The sequence below is a fragment of the Manis pentadactyla genome, chromosome 14, assembly GCF_030020395.1.
Source record: "Manis pentadactyla isolate mManPen7 chromosome 14, mManPen7.hap1, whole genome shotgun sequence".
Lineage (NCBI taxonomy): Eukaryota > Metazoa > Chordata > Mammalia > Pholidota > Manidae > Manis > Manis pentadactyla.
In genome coordinates, this window is record NC_080032.1 from 54,423,269 (window position 1) to 54,445,562 (window position 22,294).

At 43.6% G+C, this 22,294-nt stretch overlaps 1 protein-coding gene and 1 non-coding gene across 2 annotated transcripts in view; one reads left to right on the forward strand and one right to left on the reverse strand.

Moving 5' to 3' along the window:
* NEK11 (NIMA related kinase 11) overlaps positions 1-22,294 on the forward strand; it is a 356,448-nt gene that overhangs the window by 318,854 nt on the left and 15,300 nt on the right. The gene's annotated exons all lie outside the window — the stretch shown is intronic.
* LOC118917233 (U6 spliceosomal RNA) lies at positions 20,183-20,289 on the reverse strand. Its single transcript, XR_005026741.1, has one exon. It is a non-coding gene; the product is annotated as a U6 spliceosomal RNA (small nuclear RNA).

A 22,294-nucleotide genomic window follows, 5' to 3' on the forward strand; every position in this document is an offset into this window, starting at 1 on the left:
ACAACACGCTCCTAAATAATCAATGGATCAATGACCAAATCAAAATGGAGATCCAGCAATATATGGAAACAAATGACAACAACAACACTAAGCCCCAACTTCTGTGGGACACAGCAAAAGCAGTCTTAAGAGGAAAGTATATAGCAATCCAAGCATATTTAAAAAAGGAAGAGCAATCCCAAATGAACGGTCTAATGTCACAACTATTGAAATTGGAAAAAGAAGAACAAATGAGGCCTAAGGTCAGCAGAAGGAGGGACATAATAAAGGTCAGAGAAGAAATAAATAAAATTGAGAAGAATAAAACAATAGCAAAAATCAATGAAACCAAGAGCTGGTTCTTCAAGAAAATAAACAAAAAAGATAAGCCTCTAGCCAGACTTATTAAGAAGAAAAGAGAGTCAACACAAATCAACAGTATCAGAAACGAGAAAGGAAAAAATCACGACGGAACCCGCAGAAATACAAAGAATTATTAGAGACTACTATGAAAACCTATATGCTAACAAGCTGGGAAACCTAGGAGAAATGGACAACTTCCTAGAAAAATACAACCTTCCAAGACTGACCCAAAAAGAAACAGAAAATCTGAACAGACCAATTACCAGCAACAAAATTGAAGCGGTAATCAAAAAACTACCAAAGAACAAAACCCCCGGGCCAGATGGATTTACCTCGGAATTTTATCAGACATACAGGGAAGACATAATACCCATTCTCCTTAAAGTTTTCCAAGAAATAGAAGAGGAGGGAATACTCCCAAACTCATTCTATGAAGCTAACATCACCCTAATACCAAAACCAGGCAAAGACACCACCAAAAAAGAAAACTACTGACCAATATCCCTGATAAATGTAGACGCAAAAATACTCAACAAAATTTTAGCAAACTGAATTCAAAAATACATCAAAACCATCGTACACCATGACCAAGTGGGATTCATCCCAGGGATGCAAGGATGGCACAACATTCGAAAGTCCATCAATATCATCCACCACATCAACAAAAAGAAAGACAAAAACCACATGATCATCTCCATAGATGCTGAAAAAGCATTTGACAAAGTTCAACATCCATTCATGATAAAAACTCTCAGCAAAATGGGAATAGAGGGCAAGTACCTCAACATAATAAAGGCCATCTATGAAAAACCCACAGCCAACATTATATTGAATAGCGAGAAGCTGAAAGCATTTCCGCTGAGATCGGGAACTAGACAGGTATGCCCACTCTCCCCACTGTTATTTAACATAGTACTGGAGGTCCTAGCCACGGCAATCAGACAAAACAAAAAAATACAAGGAATCCAGATTGGCAAAGAAGAAGTCAAACTGTCACTATTTGCAGATGACATGATACTGTACATAAAAAACCCTAAAGACTCCACCCCAGAACTACTAGAACTGATATCGGAATACAGCAAAGTTGCAGGATACAAAATCGACACACAGAAATCTGTGGCTTTCCTATATACCAACAATGAACCAACAGAAAGAGAAATCAGGAAAACAACTCCATTCACAATTGCATCAAAAAAAATAAAATACCTAGGAATAAACCTAACCAAAGAAGTGAAAGACTTATATTCTGAAAACTACAAGTCACTCTTAAAAGAAATTAAAGGGGACACTGACAGATGGAAACACATCCCATGCTCATGGCTAGGAAGAATTAATATCGTCAAAATGGCCATCCTGCCCAAAGCAATATACAGATTTGATGCAATCCCTATGAAACTACCAGCAACATTCTTCAATGAACTGGAACAAATAATTCAAAAATTCATATGGAACCAACAAAGACCCCGAATAGCCAAAGCAATCCTGAGAAAGAAGAATAAAGTAGGGGGGATCTCACTCCCCAACTTCAAGCTCTATTATAAAGCCATAGTAATCAAGACAATTTGGTACTGGCACAAGAACAGAGCCACAGACTAATGGAACAGACTAGACAATCCAGACATTAACCCAGACATATATGGTCAATTAATATTTGATAAAGGAGCCATGGACATACAATGGCAAAATGACAGTCTCTTCAACAGATGGTGCTGGCAAAACTGGACAGCTACATGTAGGAGAATGAAACTGGACCATTGTCTAACCCCATATACAAAAGTAAACTCAAAATGGATCAAAGACCTGAATGTAAGTCATGAAACCATTAAACTCTTGGAAGAAAACTTAGGCACAAACCTCTTAGACATAAACATGAGTGACCTCTTCTTGAACATATCTCCCCGGGCAAGGAAAACAGCAGCAAAAATGAACAAGTGGGACTATATTAAGCTGAAAAGCTTCTGTACAGCAAAAGACACCATCAATAGAAAAAAAAGGAACCCTACAGTAGGGGAGAATATATTTGAAAATGACACATCCGATAAAGGCTTGACGTCCAGAATATATAAAGAGCTCACACGCCTCAACAAACAAAAAACAAATAACCCAATTAAAAAATGGGCAGAGGAACTGAACAGACAGTTCTCCAAAAAAGAAATACAGATGGCCAACAGACACATGAAAAGATGCTCCACATTGCTAATTATCAGAGAAATGCAAATTAAAACTACAATGAGGTATCACCTCACACCAGTAAGGATGGCTGCCATCCAAAAGACAAGCAACAACAAATGTTGGCGAGGCTGTGGAGAAAGGGGAACCCTCCTACACTGCTGGTGGGAATGTAAACTTGTTCAACCATTGTGGAAAGCAGTATGGAGGTACATCAAAATGCTCAAAACAGACATACCATTTGACCCAGGAATTGCACTCCTAGGAATTTACCCTAAGAATGCAGCAATCAAGTATGAGAAAGACCAATGTACCCCTATGTTTATTGCAGCACTATTTACAATAGCCAAGAATTGGAAGCAACCTAAATGTCCATTGATAGATGAATGGAGAAAGAAGATGTGGTACATATACACAATGGAATACTACTCAGCCATAAGAAAAGGGCAAATCCAACCATTTGCAGCAACATGGATGGAGCTGGAGGGTATTATGCTCAGTGAAACAAGCCAAGCAGAGAAAGAGAAATACCAAATGATTTCACTCATCTGTGGAATATAAGAACAAAGGAAAAACTGAAGGAACAAAACAGCAACAGAATCACAGAACTCAAGAATGGACTAACAGGTACCAAAGGGAAAGGGACTGGGGAGGATGGGTGGGTAGGGAGGGATAAGGGGGGGCAGAAAAAGAGGGGTATTAAGATTAGCATCCATAGCGGGGTGGGAGAAAGGGGAGGGCTGTACAACACAGAGAAGACAAGTAGTGATTCTACAACAGTTTGCTATGCTGATGGACAGTGACTGTAAAGGAGTATATAGGGGAGACCTGGTATAGGGGAGAGCCTAGTAAACAAAGTATTCATCATGTAAGTGTAGATTAATGATTAAAAAAAAAAAAAACATTTCCTATGTGGTGACCTCTAATGAGTTCAACACAATGATATAAAGGGCATATAAAAGTGTAGGCAAAGGGTCTGTTTGTGTTTATACAGAGGATCAAAGCCTAATTTGGCTACCCCGAATATGAACTAAGATACGATATGAAAAAGAACTTCCAACATCAGCACTCTCGGGAAGACTCATGACAGAAGATGATCATCAAAAAACCCCAACAAAGATCCATGCACTGCTACAGGTGTAGATGCACTCATCCCACCAGTTCCTGGACTTGCCATGGGAATGAGGAATGAGATATCTAAGCTGGCCTGTGCATACAGTAAAACAAAAAATTGGACTGGATCTATACTGTTGGAACTCAACCAAGAATTAGGAGAAGTGCAAATTGTAGCACTCCAAAATCTTACAACCACAGACTATTTATCGTTAAAAGAACATATGGGATATGAACAGTCCCCAGGAATGGGTTGTTCTAGTTTATCTGAATTCTCTCAGACTGTTTAAGTTCAGTCGGACAATATCCACCATATCATAGATAAGTTTTCACAAATGCCTAAGGTGCCTAACTGGTTTTCTTGGTTTCACTGGAGATGGCTGGTAATCACAGGTATGCTTTGGTTAGGTAACTATATTCCTATTATGTTAATGTATGTGCACAATTTAATTAGTCGTTTAAAACCTATCCATGCTGAAGTTACTCTACAAGAAGATATGTCAAAGAAATAATCAATCTTCCCAGGTTTTCTTCTGCCTGCTACTTCTATAGCTTTTCTTCTTCCTACCTAATCACAACCTTTAAATAGAACTCGTGCCACATGTCGAATTTACCGAGTATCATAATTCTTCCAAGTGGTAAAGACACCTCAAGACAAATGCTGGGCATAGAAGCCACAGGGCATAAATATGCAAAGAAGTAAAAAGCTAACCTTTTCAAACAATAAGGCTTCTCTCTCACTTACCAACTTAACATTTCCCCGTATGGCCCCGAAAGATGACTGGTTAGCCAGAGACGGGTAAGATTCCTCAAGGGAGGAACAACCTAAGACAGGCACAGTCGCAGGGGGCCATGTGGTGAGAAAATGGGGAGCAGCAGAGGTGAGGTTTAGAACCTCCCCCCTCATGTTCTGAGAGAAATCTTCTGCATACATGGATGTTTATTGCCCTCGTCTAGCTCGGATTAACACATAGTCTACAGGCACACACCTGATCATCTACATTTGCTCTCTTACAACACTAAACTATGTTTTCTACCTTTATCTTGTATCTACCTACCACTTCAGCATTTTATTAAAAATAATAATAATAGAGAAATGTGGTATCCACATATAAATCAAGTTTAAAAATCAAATGAATATTCATATTTGAACTGACTGTGTATAGTTCATAATGCATGAACAAAACCGAAAGTTTCTGTGATGACTGCCCTTGCACTGTTCACCATGTAACTTATTCACTATGTAAGAATTTGTACTCCATGTAAGAATTTGTTTGTTATGCATCAGAAGATTGGAGACTGACGAAAATTAGGCTTAGGCTTGGGGTGGATTAATGATTGTGCATTGAGTATTGACCCCCCTATACAGAAATTTATTGTGGTTAACAACTATTTGATCAATAAATATGAGAGATGCCCTCACAAAATATATATATATATATATATATATATATATATAAACACACTTCCAATTGTAAAATAAATAAGTAACCGGGATGTAATGTATAGCATAAGGAATATAGTCAAAATATTGTAACAACTTGGTATGGTGATAGTTGGTACCTAGAATTATCATGTATATAAATGTTGAATCACTGTGTTGTACACCTGAAACTAATGTAATGTAATACTGTTGTCAATTACCCTTCAATTAAAAAAAAAAAAAAAAAAGAACTGAGGAACATATTATACATCCTTTGTCTGCCCCCCTCAGCAGTACATCCTGGAGCTTCGCAGGAGTGCACAGCAGTCTACTTCAATCCTTTCATGGCCTCCAAGTTCTCCTTTGTGTAGATGAGACGCTGTTTATTCACTCTGTTCCCTAGAGGGATCCAGGGGTTTTTCCAGTCTTATAGTACAAATAGTACTATAAGGATTAGCTTTGTGCATTTAGCTTTTTAGTTTATTTCCAGTTTACCTTTGAGATAGATTTCTAGAGGTGGAATTGTTGGTCAAAGGATAAATGCAGACATCTGGTGGGTGTTTTCAAGTGCCATTTTGCATTCCCGCCAACAATGTGTGTGAGTGCCATTTCTCCAGTTTCCCCTGGAGAATTATCAAACTTTTGTACATTATCAAACTTTTGGATTTTTGTGTTTTGTATTAACTCCCCCCACCTTTTATAAATGTAGTCTTTCATTGAGGGGTCCATTTTATTTCCTTTAGGTATATTTTTTGGTATTTAGGAAGCTGTATTTTCATTTCTTTCAGCACACTTTAGAGTCAGTTCACAAAATATTCCAAAGTCTAGATTTGGAGAGGGGAAGAAGCCACTTTGGGCCTCAGGTTTCAGCTGAAATTTCTAGCACAGTTTACCAGAAACTGTGCCTATTAGCAGTCAAATGGTGTTGCTTCAATAGTTAAATAAAAAGTGATGGCTTTTTTTTTCTTTTTGCATTAGCCATTTAACCAGTGAGTTTTGTATGAATCATCTTAGTGAGATGAAGAAATTCATAGTACTTGGCCTCCCTGACACTCAGGAGGAATGACCTTTCTGGGGGCTCCGATGCGACATCATCAGCCTTAGCTGGTTGACTCCTAGACAGCAAAGGCATTGCGGTGACATGCAGCACGTTCTTAGTGGAGGAAGATGAGAAGGAAGGTGGTGACAGGGAGCGCTAAGTGACACAAAAGCCTGGGTGTCATCTGTGACTCTAAAGGAGCTTTTTTGTTACCACCATCCTGGCATCATGTTCTGGAACCTACTTGTTCTCATCTAGCAATCATAAGAACATGCCAACTTTAAAGATGAAGAATCTATGATACAGTAAAAAACACCCAAAGAAAACTAGCATCTGTGCTCAGTCTGCTGCTATCAGAACCTACACACACCCTGTCATATGCTTTTTGGTGGGTATTTGATATCTGTATTTTGACAGCATCTCAATCTCTTGGCCCAAGCTTCTCCTTTGTCAAATATTATTTAATACAAAGAACTTAACTATTTCAGGATTTCCAAATACTTTATGAATAAAGCTCATTCTATCCACTGATTGAAATAACCTTTCAATGGAAAAATAGAGGAAGGGATGGTTCGGTTCCCTGCCGTTGTGCAGGCCTCACTGAAGAGGTATCAGTCAGGCTGCCTGCACTCCCTTTCTTGGTGAGAGGTCAGGGTCAGGCAGCACTTCAGAAAGAACCACTGATTGAAACCAGCATTTCAGTTTCAAAACAAACAAAAACATATAGATCTGAAAGGCTTGGGGACCAGCAAATGAGAGCACTTTTTCCAAAGAGCAGCAGCTCTGAATCTGCATGTGAGGTGTGAGAGAGCCTATGAGCATCAGTCCTCTTGACTCGGCCATCTTTTCTGAGAGCCAGTCACTTCTTACTCGGTTGTCTCAAGGTCTACAATCAATTAACTGTGCCTTTATTCAGAGTCTGTTGTATATGAGGAGCTAAGTGTTATGAGACCTCTTACACTCTAGCTAGGGAGATGGCCACCTGAGTGTGATCAACAGGGTGGGAGTGAATGCCACGTGTCACCCGAGTGGAGCCGATGCCCAGGGGTTCAGAGGAGACATCCATGTCTTCCATGGGCTGCTCAGTTCATGTCTTCTGCAGACGGACCCGTTATGTCCACTTCCACAGCTTTCTGTGAAGCCTCCCACCATGACCCCCATGGCAGCTGGTTCCTTCCTGCCCCTTCCATCTGGGCAACTTTGGCTTAAGCCCTAAAGTCATGTCACATGGCAGTTCACAGCCCCTTCTGCAATTCCTGCAAATCCCCAGAGTGGTGAGTATCTCATCTGCTGTCTCCACTGTCTCCATTCTGCAGTCTATCAGTCTAGATTGAAAATGTGACCTCTTTGTCCATTTTCCCTAATATTCTACTGAACCAAACTGTCTACAAAGGCACTTAACTTTTTTGAAGATTTGGAAGCTGGTGATGAAGCCTTCATGACCCAAAGATTTGAGCAACTTCAAATGAATCATTAGGCGTCCCTGTTCTTAAAAATGCTCATTGGCCACCTCTTGCAGGCAGACTCAAGGAAAAGCAGGCTCTGAGATGATTCTCCTCAGGAAGATTCCTGTTTGGGGATGGCTCTCCGGATCCCCACATATTGGAAGGGAAGTAAGCAGGCCTGGCAGAGGAATAAGCTGGACCCTGGTGCTGGCTTAGCATGACCTGAAGTGCCGAAGGTGTGGTGCCCAAGGGACTGTCCCATGTTGGTTTGCGGGGGCTGTACCCATGAGTCACGGACTACAGGGAAGGGGCTACTGGAAGAGGCAGGAGCCTTGGCCAAGAGGGCAGTTCCCCAGCGGGCTGTGTGCTGAGGGCCACCTGCCAGGACACTCCCAGGGGCCGGGAGTGAGACCAGTCCTGGAGGGCATCTCAGAGCTCAGCCCAAAGTCCACTACACCCCACAGTGGCTTCCATCCCTATTTTCATGCCCATTTTCTGGCATTTCTTGCTTTGCTCTCTTTCTCAGAAGCAAAATAAAATGTTCTCATGCTGGGCCTGCGGGTTTCAGCCCTGGTGAAGTTCACTATGGATTTGGTGAGACTGAGAAATGACAGTGGAATGTACTTGGGGTGAAAGGATTTATTGTCCAGATTGTTTTCCTAGCTATAGGTCGAGCACTAGAATTACGTCTGTACCTAGCAGTCTGCAGGTCTGTAATCCTCCTTCGTCTCTGCCTCCACCCAGAGCACTGGGCAGAGCTCTTTATGTACTACTCAGGCAGTAACAGCTCACTGCCTATAGGGGAGGAAGGAGTATCCCAGCAGCAGGCCAGTTACATCATCAAGTAGTTTAGGGTCAGGTGAGGATCCTGCCCATGGGAACTTCATTTTCCCTACAACGGCTTAGCCATTGCTCTACTTCTTGGACTTTTGCTTACATCTATGCCCTCAGGATCTTCCCTTCCCTTAAAAAGTCTTCTCTGAGAACTTTTTCTAAATACTGTGCATGTGTGTGTATGCCTGCACCAGCTGAAGCTTAACATATCTGTACCCAAAATCCACCTGTTCCATTTCAGTAACAATGAGAGGCATCAGAAGTAAATTGCTGTGATGAGCAGAAGGTGGATTATAGGATTGGAACAATCTGGGTTTGCAGCTTGCCTCCTCTTTTCACTCTGTGGTCTCAGACGACTCCCTTTGCCTCCCTACGCCTCAGTTTTTCACCTGTGAAATGGAGGTATAATTTAGCATGAGTATTAAATATTGCCCACAGGTGTGCAGTGGTGTGGATAAAGTGAAGGTTCCTATGGCCAGGATTCTCACCTGGCCCTGGTCGGCTTGCTTACTACACAAGTGTGGGCAAGACGTTGTTATTGACTCTTTAAAGAGCTCTGCCCAGTGCTCTGGGCAACATGGTGGCTCAGCTGCAGGAGAGCAGAGGCTGGAGTGGTGGCAGCACCAAGAACAGAGACTGAGACAGCTGCGGGGGCTGAGAGGCCTGGAGGCAAAGACCAGCTTGCTGCATACAGAATCATTGAGTGGACGGGATTCTAGTGATTGACCTGCCCCATGTGGGATAAAGTTGGGTATAAATCTTCAACCCCAAGAACTTTCCACTGTCATTTTTTCAGTCTCTCTGAATCCATAGTGAACCTGTCTGGGGCTGAAACCCATTGGCAAGACAAGTGGGCAAGAAGACCAGGGTTAGGTGAGAATCCTGGCCATAGGAACATTCATTTTCTCTACACAGAGTCACAATGTTTCACTCATATGAAAAAGAAAGCATTTTCTGCTCAGAGAAACAGTTCAGGTGGGTGTGGGAGCAGGCATGCTCTTTGGTGAGACCAAGGAGTGCTCACCAGATGCAGAGGTCTGCCTCTGGAACAAGAGGTGCAGACTGTTCTGGAAATAGGGCACAAATTTGACCACTCGATCTGCTTCAAGGCTAGTTCAGGGATCTTTGCTGCAAGCCCAGTTCTTCCTGAGATTTTTTCAGGGCTATATTTTTCCTTGACTAAGGCACCAGGTGATAACTACATCATAACAGTGTCCCAGAAATGCTATTCTCCCCCTTGCAAGCTGGGAAGGATGGTAGATTTGACCTACTTGCATGAGGCCTTCAAATTCCCAGACCCCAAACAGAGCCAGTCCACCTTGGATTGCCTCCAGAGCATTCCACTGTGTGCTCTCCCTCGGCAGTCAGCCCTGGAGAAACCTGTTATGCCAGTAAGACTCTAGGAAAGTTGAGAACTTTGTTTCATATCCACAGTCTCCACCTTTACCAGGCAGTCTGCTGTGGTCTGAATGTTTGTGCTGCCCTCCACAAGTATATATGCTGAAATCCTAACCCCCAAGTGATGGTGTTAGGAGGTGGAGACTTTGGGAAGCGATTAGGTCACAAAGATGGAGCCCTCTTAAAGTTTAGTGCCTAAAGACACCCCAGAGAACCAGCTTGCCTCTCCTGCCATGTGAGGACACAGTGAGAAGGTGGCCATGAGTGCGGAGTGGGCTTTCACCAGCCACTGAGTCTGTGGGCACTCTGATAGCAGACTTCCAGCCTCTAGAATAGTGAGACGTAAGTTTCTGTTGTTGATAAGCTACCTGGTGTACCTGATGTACAGTAGGTTGCTCTGGCAGTACAAACAGAATAAGGTAGTATCCCTCCCTCTTGACATGACACGGAATTACATGCTTTCCGAGTTTCTGCCATAGAAACTGCCTCAAACTCTTTGCTGTCCAATCTTCACAAACCTGGTAGTGAGAAAGGATTCATGAAGGATTGCTGGAAAAATCTCTCCCGCCTCCTAAATCTCAGCACTGGATCCACTCATTCAGTGACCAGGAGCCTGGGGGTGAGGGTGGCTCCTCACCCTCGTGCTCTTGGCCCTAATTGTCCTGACTGTGCTCTGCTACCAAGCCACTGATTTCATGAAGGGATATGACAAGAGACAGTCACTGCAATCTGTGTCATGGTTGTCCTAGTGTGACGGTGTACAGTCAGGACTTTGTCCACCACAGCAAAGTGTCCTCTGCTCTCAGGTCTAAGTGTCTGGGAAGCTGTGTTCCCCCAAGTAACTGATTCACTTCTGCTAGGGGCTGGTGTGCTGAACATACTGATAATGTTTGCTTCTTTGCTTTGGCCACTAAGAATCAGAGAATCAAATTTGTTCCCCTTCTAAAACCATATGGTACACATTTCTGCATGTTAATCTGACACTTACATTACTTTCTTTAAAAAAATTACTTTATTTTCCCTTCAATCTGGTTTCAGTTAATTATTTTAATATTGTTTTAGGCTCCTTCAGATGCTTTGTGAAATGAGAGGATATAAACAAATTAGTAAATAAAAGAATAGAACTGTAAAATGGGGATTAGAAATGTTCACTGTCCCTTCCCAGATCAAAGCAACTCAGCAGAAAAATCAGGTGCATTGGTTTGCTAGGGCTGCTGTAACAAAACACCACAGGCTGCGTGACTTACATGACAAATTTATTTTCTGAGCCCAAAGCTGTTGCCTGCTGCTGGGATGCTCCTGATGCAGGGGCTCCAGGACATCAGTTACATCAAGTTCCAAGGAATATGACTCAAACTCTCAAGAAGCAAATGCTAGTCCTTGTTGCCTTCAATAGCATTTACTGAGCTCTGATGTTTGCAGAGAGTAATGGAGTAAAGAGAGAAAAGGACATCATCTTGGCCTTTGAGAGACTGAAAATCTGTTGAACCTTAAAGTTCTCTAATTATTTGTCAAAAGGACTTGAAAATTGAATCACCAGTTGATGCATAAGAATGGTGTGTTTTACCGATCAAAGCTTACCTCTAATACCTGAGAGAAGTTTATTTAATCCATTTTTTACATAAAATGCAATATACAGTAAGGCTAATAGAATAACATATACAGAAAATGGAGATCAGAGAGCAAGCGAAGAAGTCAGCACGTGACTACGGCTGCTGCGGCTGAGTGCACGGTGTGGCCCTGAGCTTCCAGGAGGCCAAGTCAAAACTTCAGACATGACCCAAGTCTGAGGTCTCCTTGTGAGAAGGGGAGAGTGTTACTGGCTCCTCAGACCCATGAGGCTTCTCGTGTGGTGTGTCATGCACGGCACACTGAGTGCGTCACGTCCTTGTGATGCTCTTGCCTGAGACGCAGCTGTGAATGTCAGGAAGATGGCTTCTTCAGTGACGAGAAGCTGTCCTATGATGAACCACACCATGTGGTTTCCTAGGGGTCTAACTATTCAAATGTAGAACTCAGAGTACCTAGAGAATTTATAATCTGTTGATTTTAATTAGAATTAAATGTTTGCCTCTTATTTTAAAAATTAAAAATATGTGAACCTTGAAGAAGGGATAAAAGCAAAACTGGCAGATTTTGATTTAAATTCTCAGAGGGGTAAGTGACAGGGATGCCCTTGGCTGATTTGCTGAGTGTGTTTCCCTACCACCATGCATTAATTAGCTCACAGTGTTTTGATTTTCTATATTTATGGTCAATTCCTAATCAAGGAATGTTAAAGTCTCATGACTCTTGTAGATGTTCTAAGAAATGCAGGACACAGAATCACTAGCATTAGTGACTAGTAGAGCCTCATCGGCCCTTGGTCAGAGGTTCTCCGGGTTTGCTGCCCATGTTCAGGCAGTGGAATTGTATCTATAATAGCCATAGAAGTCTTAATGTAGTAAAACATGGTGGGCTACATAACTCAGATGTGTCTAAAAAAATCTCAAGGATTGGTTAAGTGTGACCAGCTTTACCATCTGGCACCCCAACAATATACAGATGCTGTAATTACAGATACAAAGTATAAAAACAAATTCTGATAGCGAAATGAATGGGTGTAGAGGACAAGAGGCAGTGAGCACAGTACATTTCTGCCTTCCTCTCTGGGAACTGGGGATTACCCATTCCCAGTATGACTTCCAGTCTAGACTTCTCTCTTCATGGATACGCATTTTGCTGGTACTCTTCTGCATGTTCCACTCTCTGCTAGACTGGGATGATCTATTCTTTGTATTGAGGCCCTTTATTATTTGCAAAAGTTATTTATGTTTTCACCTGAGGATTCCTGAGAGTCAATTTAAGTGTAATCACTATTGGCTGGATTTTGTAACTCAGGAACCCTCTAATGTGCTCTGTAAAATACTTAACTCCCCTAGAATCCCCCCTCTGTTTGGACTGTAGCCCTCTCTAATATCAGGACTCTTGCTCCCTGTGTGAATATTTTGCCTGCCATGGTATTGGGAAAGAAAAACATATTAAAGTTCAAAGGCAGTACATTTCTGCCGCCTTCTCTGGAAAAACCAAAGCAACACAAGTTGGTCTGTGAAGTTGTCCAAGCTTGTTTAACTCGTCGCTCAACAGGCCAGTAGTCAAGAGACAAGATGATGGGGCAAGGAAAGTGACTTCATTTGGAGAGCTAGCAGAACAAGAAGGTGGCAGACTCATGTCCTAAAGCCATCTTAACTTGGGTCCATGTCATGCTCCTTTTATGTTAGGGAAAGGGGGATAGGATGGGAACAGGTTAGGAGGTGACTGACAGCTGAAGACATCTGGGCACCAGGGAGGCCTGCAGAGCACTGGGGAGCTCCCTGTCCTCAGTTAGCTGACTCTCGCTGGCCTAGGTCTGGTGTTGACATTCCTATAACTCCTTGGCAGGGCAGTCATGATTCCATACAGACTCCTCTTGTCTCCTTGGGGGAGAAAAGCTTTGGGTAAGAGACTTTTTGCAGAAATCTCAGACTGTAGGCAAGTTCCCTTCTGATGATTAACAAGCAGGGCTGCAATGCTGAGCAGAAGCCCTCTTCCTCTCTTTCCTCAGTGCAGTGGATGAAGCAGCAAAGGAGACAAATACAGTATGGAGGCAGAGAGGCCAGGATGCCGAGCTTTTTGTATCTGTTACAGTTGAAGTCGTTACTTGGATTATTAAAAAAAGAGAAAAATATATTGGCATAAAAAGAGTCTTCCTAGTTGAGATCCAGGCTAAAAGGGACCCCCCACTGTCAGAAGCAGGGGCACATGACACGGTGAGATGCCATAAGACAACCTCTGGCCCCGCCGTCAGCCGTGCCGGGAAGATGGCCTCATGTGACACCTCCAGGCAGCGAGGTTTCATTTCTCCCAAGATCACAACAAGGTTCTTCAGAGACTGGGACATTTCGGTGTCAGACAAATGCTTTCTAATTTTGTTTCTTGTGATGCTATTATCGCCCAAGTGGAAGAATGGTGGTAAGTTAACTTCGTGAGTCTTTTGCCTGAAGTACATTATACAGAAAACTCCCCTCGTGTTCAGAAACGTGAAGGTGAAACACTGTGTTTTGCAAGGCAGATTATCATTATATAATTTCCTGATTGTATTTTGTCCATTGCAAAAAGAAGCTGAGATGATTTAGACAGGACTCTTTGCCTGGCTCACTGCTGATTCCTCAGCACAGACTGGATGCTCAGCAAATAGCCGCTGGCTGAGCAAGTGGGTGACGAGTAACGTGTGTGGCATTTAAACAGTGGGCTTCTTCCTAATTGCATCCTCGCGTCTCCGAAAGGGTGCTGCGTCACGTGGCTGACTCTCAGCCAGGGATGCAGGATGGCCTGGAGAGACTGAGGAAAACCTGGAGGTAGCAACTGGCACATAGGTTTATTGGGAGAACTTATGTGTAGGGGTCCAGGAGCTGCTGACTGGACAGAGCACCCACTGCTGGGGTCTCCATGCAGCACACTTTTATTGTGGAGCAGCTAACTTGGCAATGCCTAGGGCCTCTCGCCTCCCAGCATGGCCAGTGTCCCAAGGAGATCAAGGCCCACCATCTGGACATTCTCATCACCAAGGAGGTGCCCCGGGTTGGCCACCCCCAGACTCTCTGACCTTGGCTCACCAAACAACATGTTCTGCTACTTCTTTTGCTGGATGGGGACACAGAGGAAGGATGGGGACTCTGTATTTCCAGGATAACGAGGCACTGGGGCATCCAGGGGTGCTGTCCAGCACACCTTTTAGGCGCTCAGTCGTCTGGGATGGTCCTCCAGGTGGATTGTGTTCGGGCTTAAGGAGAACGGGATTCATGGGCAGTTTTCAGGTCCCCAAAGGCTTGTTTTCTCTGGCTAACCAGAAGGCTGCAGGAAGGAGCAGCGTTTTCATGAGAGGTTAAATAGATATGAGGTATTTATAGGAAGCAGTGGGGCCTCAAAGATGAATTCTCAGGCCTAAATAGGGAAAGATTTTGTAGACAACTTCACTGATAAGTGATTTAGCAATTCGAAAGATTTTTTTTTTAATTGCATCTCAGAGTTTTTGTTTTTTTATTTTAGTTTTGTACTTTAGTTTTGAACATGATAAATGAGAAGCAAGTCAGAGGCTCCGGCCTTCACACATTTAGCATGTCAGCTGCAGCAGGGTGTGTTTCTTGGCTGCTTCTGAATATCAATACAAAAAGTACAATGTGCATCTGTGCAGATAATGACAGATATAGAGGAGGATAGGAAATGTACAACAAAATGGGACATCTCAAGTGGTTAGTGTCATCCAAACTGGGCTCAAATGATGCTTCATTTTTCCAAGTGCTATTGTCAGTGCCCTGGTGGAAGGTCTGTAAATATGCAGCCTGGCCACTTACTTCTAGCTCCCAGCATGAGCCGCACAGACCTTCTTACTCAGCCGAGGTCAGGGAGAAGGCACTGTCCCCTGGCTCTGTTGCTATCTTCCCCCTCCCTTAAATACTGTGGATCAGTGGTGTTCCTGGGATCCCTCATCCTTTGTTTATGTGTGTACAGAACCATATCAGCCTTGGGGATTTGGAAGCCTGGAACTTTCAAATCACCTCTGTGACTTATCAGCTCTGTGAGCAGACTACCTAAACTTTCTGAGCCTCCCTTTCCTGCTCCATAAAATGGGGAAGATAGTGTTGCCTACTTCCATTTGTTTATTATGAACCTTGGATTAAATGCAGTAAAGCATTCAGAAGCATACTGTTGTGCTCCATGGTGCTGACTGACTATTAATGAGTGAGTAATGTCTAGGAAAATGGATGGTTATGCAAGAGCAGAAGTATTAGAGATGTGCTAAAGCAGCAGAGGTTTGCCACTTGGAGCATATGTTGTAGACCAGCACTGAAAAAGATATCATGGAAGAGTGTACTTCTTACAAATGATTGGTCCGTGAAAATCAGTGCGATCTAGTGATAAATATCCTGGAACAAAAGTTGTAAACTACTGGCTGTTGTTGGAGAGAGCTCCTGGCTATTGTTGGAGAGAGCTCCTGGCTAATTCAATGGAAACCCACAAAATATGGAGACATTTTGAACTTATTTTTTATTTTAAAGAACTGGTTGGCACAACTTATCTTTGGAAAATATCAGAGCCTGTCATAATTACCAGGTATAGAAAAGCTCAGAAAGTAAGCTGACCACAGTCACCTAAGAACTTACAAGTTTTGCCCCAAATTGTAATCAGCCAGGAGGAGTCACCTAAAGCCAAAATGGGGAGCAGGATTGGATGAGGGTGTGTGATTTCCCTGAGACAGTGGGAGCTTGGTTCTTGGAGTCAGGGAGGCCCAGGTACAGACTCTTGGCTTTTTACCAGAAACAACCGTGTGATCTTGAACAAATTCATCACCTCTTTGGGATTTAATTTTATCATTTGTAAGATGTGGATAACAATGCCTGTTTCCCAGGATTGGCACAGTGCCTAGCCATGGAAGGTAAATTGAATGTGGCTTCCCCCCCACCCCAGGCCCCCATCGTGTCACTGCCTGCCACACTGACTCCAGGACTGCTGCTGCAGTTTCTATCCTAGTGCTGCCCAAAACCACTGAAAGGGAACGCGCAGCACCCAGACTGTGGCGATCACCACAGTTCCTGTGCCTCAGAGAAATGCAGCTCTTCCCAGCCCCTGGCCCTTACATTTACCCTGGAGATAAGCAGTGCAGCTGTGAGTCCAATTTACAGCGAAAGGGAGTGTCCCCTAAGCTTCGGTTTGCACACGAACAGACCTGGCATCGGAGCCTCCCATGTAGTAGCCCAGCAACTCACGGGGAGCATGGGGTCCTTCCTGTGAGCACTCTGTTCAGGACCCAATGCAGTTTCTTCAGAAGACATTGGAAATTTGCTGAATGAACATTCAGTCCATGCAGTGTCATAGCTGTAGCTTCTGTTTGTAACAAGCACCATAAACCTGAGCTGGTCCCATCCAATCTAGAATAGCAGCAGGAGAGACTCAGCTGATAGTCTCAGGGCCCGAGACACTCACAAGTGCTTGCTTCAGAATAGTTTAAGTAGGAGAATGAAAAATCAGCGGCAAAGGAAGCAGACAGGCAACAAGACAGGACGTGTTTGCAGTCACTGTGCTGTAGACACCGCCACAGGTCTGAAGGCTTTCCTACCCCTGTTGGCGTGTATGCAGTCTCACTGTCTTAAACCAGCACACACAAAAGGATCTGAGGAATGTGCATGACCAGTACATGTATGATGCTCAAGTGATTTACTCCTACAGCAACAGGAGCATTTTAGTGCAAAATTCAGCCGATAGTTTTACCCCCTGGGTGACATCCAAACCAGGCAGCATTTTAACACTGTGCTTTTCAAAAAAATAAAGACGGAAATGGTAATTTTTTTTTCACATATAAGAAATGTTTTCAAGTCAAGATACGTTTACTTTTTAGTCCACTGCACAGGGAATGAGGGTCAGCTCCCGACCCAATGACACTGGCATTTACTCTCGTGATGACCTGTAGTACTCTCATCTGACCACACCTGGAATTCTGGCTGTGACTCTCCAGAAAGCTCTCTAATTGCTTGCTTTCACTTTCTCTGTGGAATCTGTGTGTGTGTGTGTGTGTGTGTGTGTGTGTGTGTGTGTGTGTGTGTGTGTGGCTTTAAGGAGGTCAAGCTGTGGACTCCCCTGACCCCATCCCACACCCTATTTATCCTTCTTGCTCTTGGACCCTGGTAGCAGCAGATGGAGGTAGGGGCTCACGGAACAACTGCACTAGGTTCTCTGTGTTCATCTCTGATACTCTGAATCAGGACCAGGTAGTCTGACCCACTGCTGATTTAATGTCAAGTTACACAATCTTACACAAAGTTGTAAGAACTCGTAAAGAAATCTCATATGCTTAGGGAAGGTTACACATTGGAAAGGAATCCTGCTGGTCTTTCTCACCTTGTCTGTCAGTTAGCATCCTGTTAGGAGAAAGAAACCACACCAGTAACTTTACTGGAGAGTCTAATACTCACTAGTAACCGTGTAGTGGGGGAACTGAAAGACAAGGGGTCACTGGGGTTTGACGGGAGCAGCACTGCAGGGAGCGGCTACCACTGGCTGGGGAGTGAAAGGAAGAGGTGGGGACTGTGAAAGCTTCAGAGCTTTGGGGGGGGGTGCAGGGGGCAGGGATGCAGACCCCTGAGGCGGGATCGCTGCTTGGCTGGAGCTGGTGTCACCAGCTTGGAAGTGGTGCTCCGTGGGGCACTGCCCAAATCTGAGGAGAGAGTGCCAGCTGTGGGCACCAGTATCTCAGGGAGGCAGTGAGGCTGGTTCTGCTGGTGTCAGAGAAACTGTGAAGTGGGCTGAGCGGGTGCTGGCAGGGAGCTGTGCTGTCAGCAGGACATGCTGGGGCAAGGCCCTGTTTTTCCTCTAGCTTTCCTGTCTCCCTCTAGTACCCCTACTGACAGAGCCCGCCAGGGAGCAGCAAAGCTGAAATATGGCCCCCCATCCAGGGCCCAGCGTCGCAGGCCAGAGGGCCCAAGGCCGAACGTGGATGTGTGCCTCTGTGTCTCCATCTGGAGCAGCTCCTTCAGCATTTTTGGTGGGAAAGACATTCAGTGGTCCTGGGAAGGGCCTCACTAAGCTCCCGTGTTCAGATTTCCTTTACATCATCAACACAAAGGCGAAAAGATTTTTGTGGGTTTCTGTGCATGTATATGTAAAGATGACTCTCAAAAAGCTGTTTGTTTTCTTCCATACATGAGGTAGATAGTAGTTTTGTGGTTATTGTAAACATACAGTTCAAATGGCCTCATATCTTGAAAAAGGAAAGAAACATTATTGCTCTGATTTTTCTACTTGAAAAGAACTTTAAATGCAATTTAAAGCATGAATCAAGCATAAAAACAACCTAATTGCTAATCATATTTTTAATGATCCCTAATTAGAAATTTAAAATGAATACAAGCATACTGGAAACTTTTCTCATGTATCCTTAATTTGTATCTATCCATCATAAAGCTAACCCTGTCCTCCCAGGCTTTAGAAGAACACGCCATTTTACTCAAGTCAAACCTGTTTCTTGAATGCAAACACCTGTCCTGTGTGATGACACAGCAGCTTCATTGGGCTGCAGAGTCCTAAGACCTGCACTATTCTGAGTCTTGTCTCTTTTATTATATCTTGAAAAGGAGAATATGCATTAAACAGTTTTCCTGAGGCTCTAAGCCTGCACTCTTGCCCCTGTGTGTGCGTGTGTGTGTGTGTGTACTGGTATCTCTATCCTCACACAGACACTGAGAGAAGGAAAACTTGATGTGCCAGCACCAAACACTGTCTGGCTTGGATCAGAGGCGAAAAATGTTTTGTCAACTTCAGCCTGTGAATTTTTTGAGTTAGCATTTGTACTTCCCTTGATTTACAAGGACTGATGGCAAAGAAATCATCCTACAGGAGGAACTGGATATAAAAAAGCCCTGGTTCCGAACCATATAGTACCAATCCCAGTTCTGCTGGAATGTAACACTGCAGGAAGCATCTCATAGAATGCGGGGAAGCTGGAGGGGGGCTGAACGACAGTTCAGTTCCAAAGGAAGCTGTGTGCTGTGAAGTCCAGACCAAAGCTACCCTGTGTGGGGCCTTCGGGCCAGAGCTCCCACTTCGTGCTTCTCATCCAGGGTAGACGAGGTGCACCCCTGTTCACCAGCTGCAGGCCCCGGGCAGCCTCAGGACTGAACCAAGGCAGGCAATCAATTTGCCTCACACAGCATCGGCAGCACCAGGTACTATGTGGATCAAGGGAATGTTGGAGGACTTGGTGTGACAGAATTTATTACTAAATCTTGGATCTAAAACAAATAAAATATAATGTGATTTCAAGTGATGGTTCCTGCAAGAGTGGGAAAAATCAGCATAAGTGTGAATATAGCGTTTGTTTGGTCCTCGTGCTGGTGCAGGCCAGGCTGGCCTGCTGGGGAAGCAGCAGCGAGATGCAGCCGGCCGTTTCTTGTGCCACCTGGCAGCATCTGCAGGAGGCTTTTGTGACGCTAAATAGTAATGCTCACGGCCTCCCTGCTGGGTAGCGATGCTCCAGCTTCTGGCAGCAGGCTCTGTCAGCTGGCCCTGCTTCTCAAAGTGTGGTCCCCAACCAGCAGTGTCAGCTCCACCCAGAAGCCCCCTCCCTCCACCCGACCTACTGAATCCATTTTAACAAGTCTGCCAGGTGAATCCCATGCCTATGTGGATTGGAAATGGACATCCAAACCATTCCCCGCAGTGTGTCTGACTTGCCTCACACTGCGGGTTTCCATGTAGTCCCCACACTCTGCTTCCTAGTTTTTTCCAGCTTTATTGAGATATATTTGATATTTTGTTAAGTTCAAAATGTACAACGTGATGATTTGAGGAATGCATATATTGCGAAATGACTACCATGGTAAGATTAGCTGACACATCCATTACCATAAAAGCATACAGCACTTCACAGTCTGGCGTGTCATCCTCACGTAGGGGTCACACTAATCTTCTCTGTATTGTTCCAATTTTAGTATATGAGCTACTTAAGCAAGCACTTGGCTTCTGACTTAAGCCCATTTCCTGCTTTCTTCCAATTCTCTAATGTTACATGCATTCTTCACTGGCCTTCACTCTGATTTTCCCTCTGTCTCTTGTCCCATTAGATAAAATAATAAAATAGGTAGGTAGGTAATTTGGGTGGGAAGGAAGGAAGTGGGGAGGTTAGATAAAATAATAAAATAGGTAGGTAGGTAATTTGGGTGGGAAGGAAGGAAGTGGGGAGGTTAGATAAAATAATAAAATAGGTAGGTAGGTAATTTGGGTGGGAAGGAAGGAAGTGGGGAGGAGGGAAGGGGCCTTGTTTGTGTGCTAGAGTGTCAGGGCTCATGAGTCCCACTTCACAGTCACACACAGGTATATCCCATCCACTATTTCCTTTTTAAAATAAAGCAGTTATTTTCATACAGTGTTGAACAGAGTGCTAATTAGTATAATAATTTGGAGGGCAATTTGACAATGTCTGTATTTTTTTAACTCAAAATTTATCCTACAGAAATACTTGCATAAATGTGCAAAAATTTGTGTCAAAACTCTTGCAGGATTCTTTTAATAGCAAGAAGTTGTAAATAGTCTAAAGGTATAAATAAGAGTTGTTCTGAGAAGTCAACATATATGTCTGCTGCGGGATACTACACTGGCAGTGAGGGTACAGAGAACCGGGAAGATCTGGGTGTGCTTCTGTGATGAGCTTGCTAGATACACTGCTAGCTGGAGAGAGGAAGGAGCCTGGCAGTGGGCCTGAGGTGGTCCCGTCTCTGTGCTATTCCACGGGTGTGTGTTCATAAACCAGTGAACAGTGAGGTCAGTTTTCATCCAATGCAGTATTCTATATCCATTTTAGCAGAATGTTGAATAACTTGGGACATTTTTGTGATAAAATGCTAAGTTAAAAAAGCAGGGCATTCATTCACCATTTTCCTCCCTCACCTTTTTTTGAGCATTTTCCAAGGTTATTAAATATTCTCAAGAGCATTACTAATTTTTGTATAATATCATATCCTACTCTTGGTTTGTTTGTTCTTTCAGTTTTTTCAACTCATATATAATGTTGACATAAGCATTTACCTAATGTTGTTTTCAAATTTCAGACTTTCTTCCTAGATTAATGTCTTATAATTACTGGTTCATGGGCTGTGACCTTTTATTATAATTACTGGTTCATAGAATGTGGCCCTTGATATTTATTTCCACATTGGTTTCCATAGTCCACAAAGATTTTTAATTAATATCTTCAATTTTTGTTAATGTGATTGGTTATTAAAAATAATTTAGTCAACAAATTTTTTAATTTGAGATAAAAATTTTAACTGGTTGTTAGTGCCTGCGGTGTGCCAAGCTCCCTTAAAGGTGCTAAGGGCCTCATTATGAATCACGCATGGTTCCTGCCTGCTCCTCTCAGACACACGGCCACACCGTGACGGGATTCAGGCATCAGAGCATGGCGCCCAGTGCCGTGGATGCAGCGCTTCCCCGGCACCGCCCTGATGACTGGCAGAGAAAGGGCCTAGGTGCTTCCGTTCACTCTGACCCCTCCTAGCCCACAGTCCAGTGAAAGAGTGCTCTCATTGGTTGGTGGCGGGGAAGTGTCTCGTTAGTCCTGCCAGAGTTCAAGTGCTAACAGCACCCTCCCTATCAAGGGAGTACAAAAGGAACTCACCACCATTTGTGGTGTCAAGGTCTGGTGCCATTTATTCACCTCCCAGGTTCCTTCAAGAACACACACATTCATCCTGAATCTATAACCAACCCTGACCTTCTAATACCCCCATTTCTCCCTGGCTGCTTAGAATAGAAAGATGGTTAACTAGCCTTCAAAGCATTTACCACAACTTCCAAAAAATCTCTCCAAGGAGAAGAGACAACCCAGTATAGCACTTTCCACTCTGTTAATATTTCCCAGGTCCAGAAGTTTTAAATTGAAACATTCTAACTAGATCCACTAAATGAAATTGCCAATGTTTGATCTTTTTAACCTGTGAAAGCAGCAATTTTATATAGTTC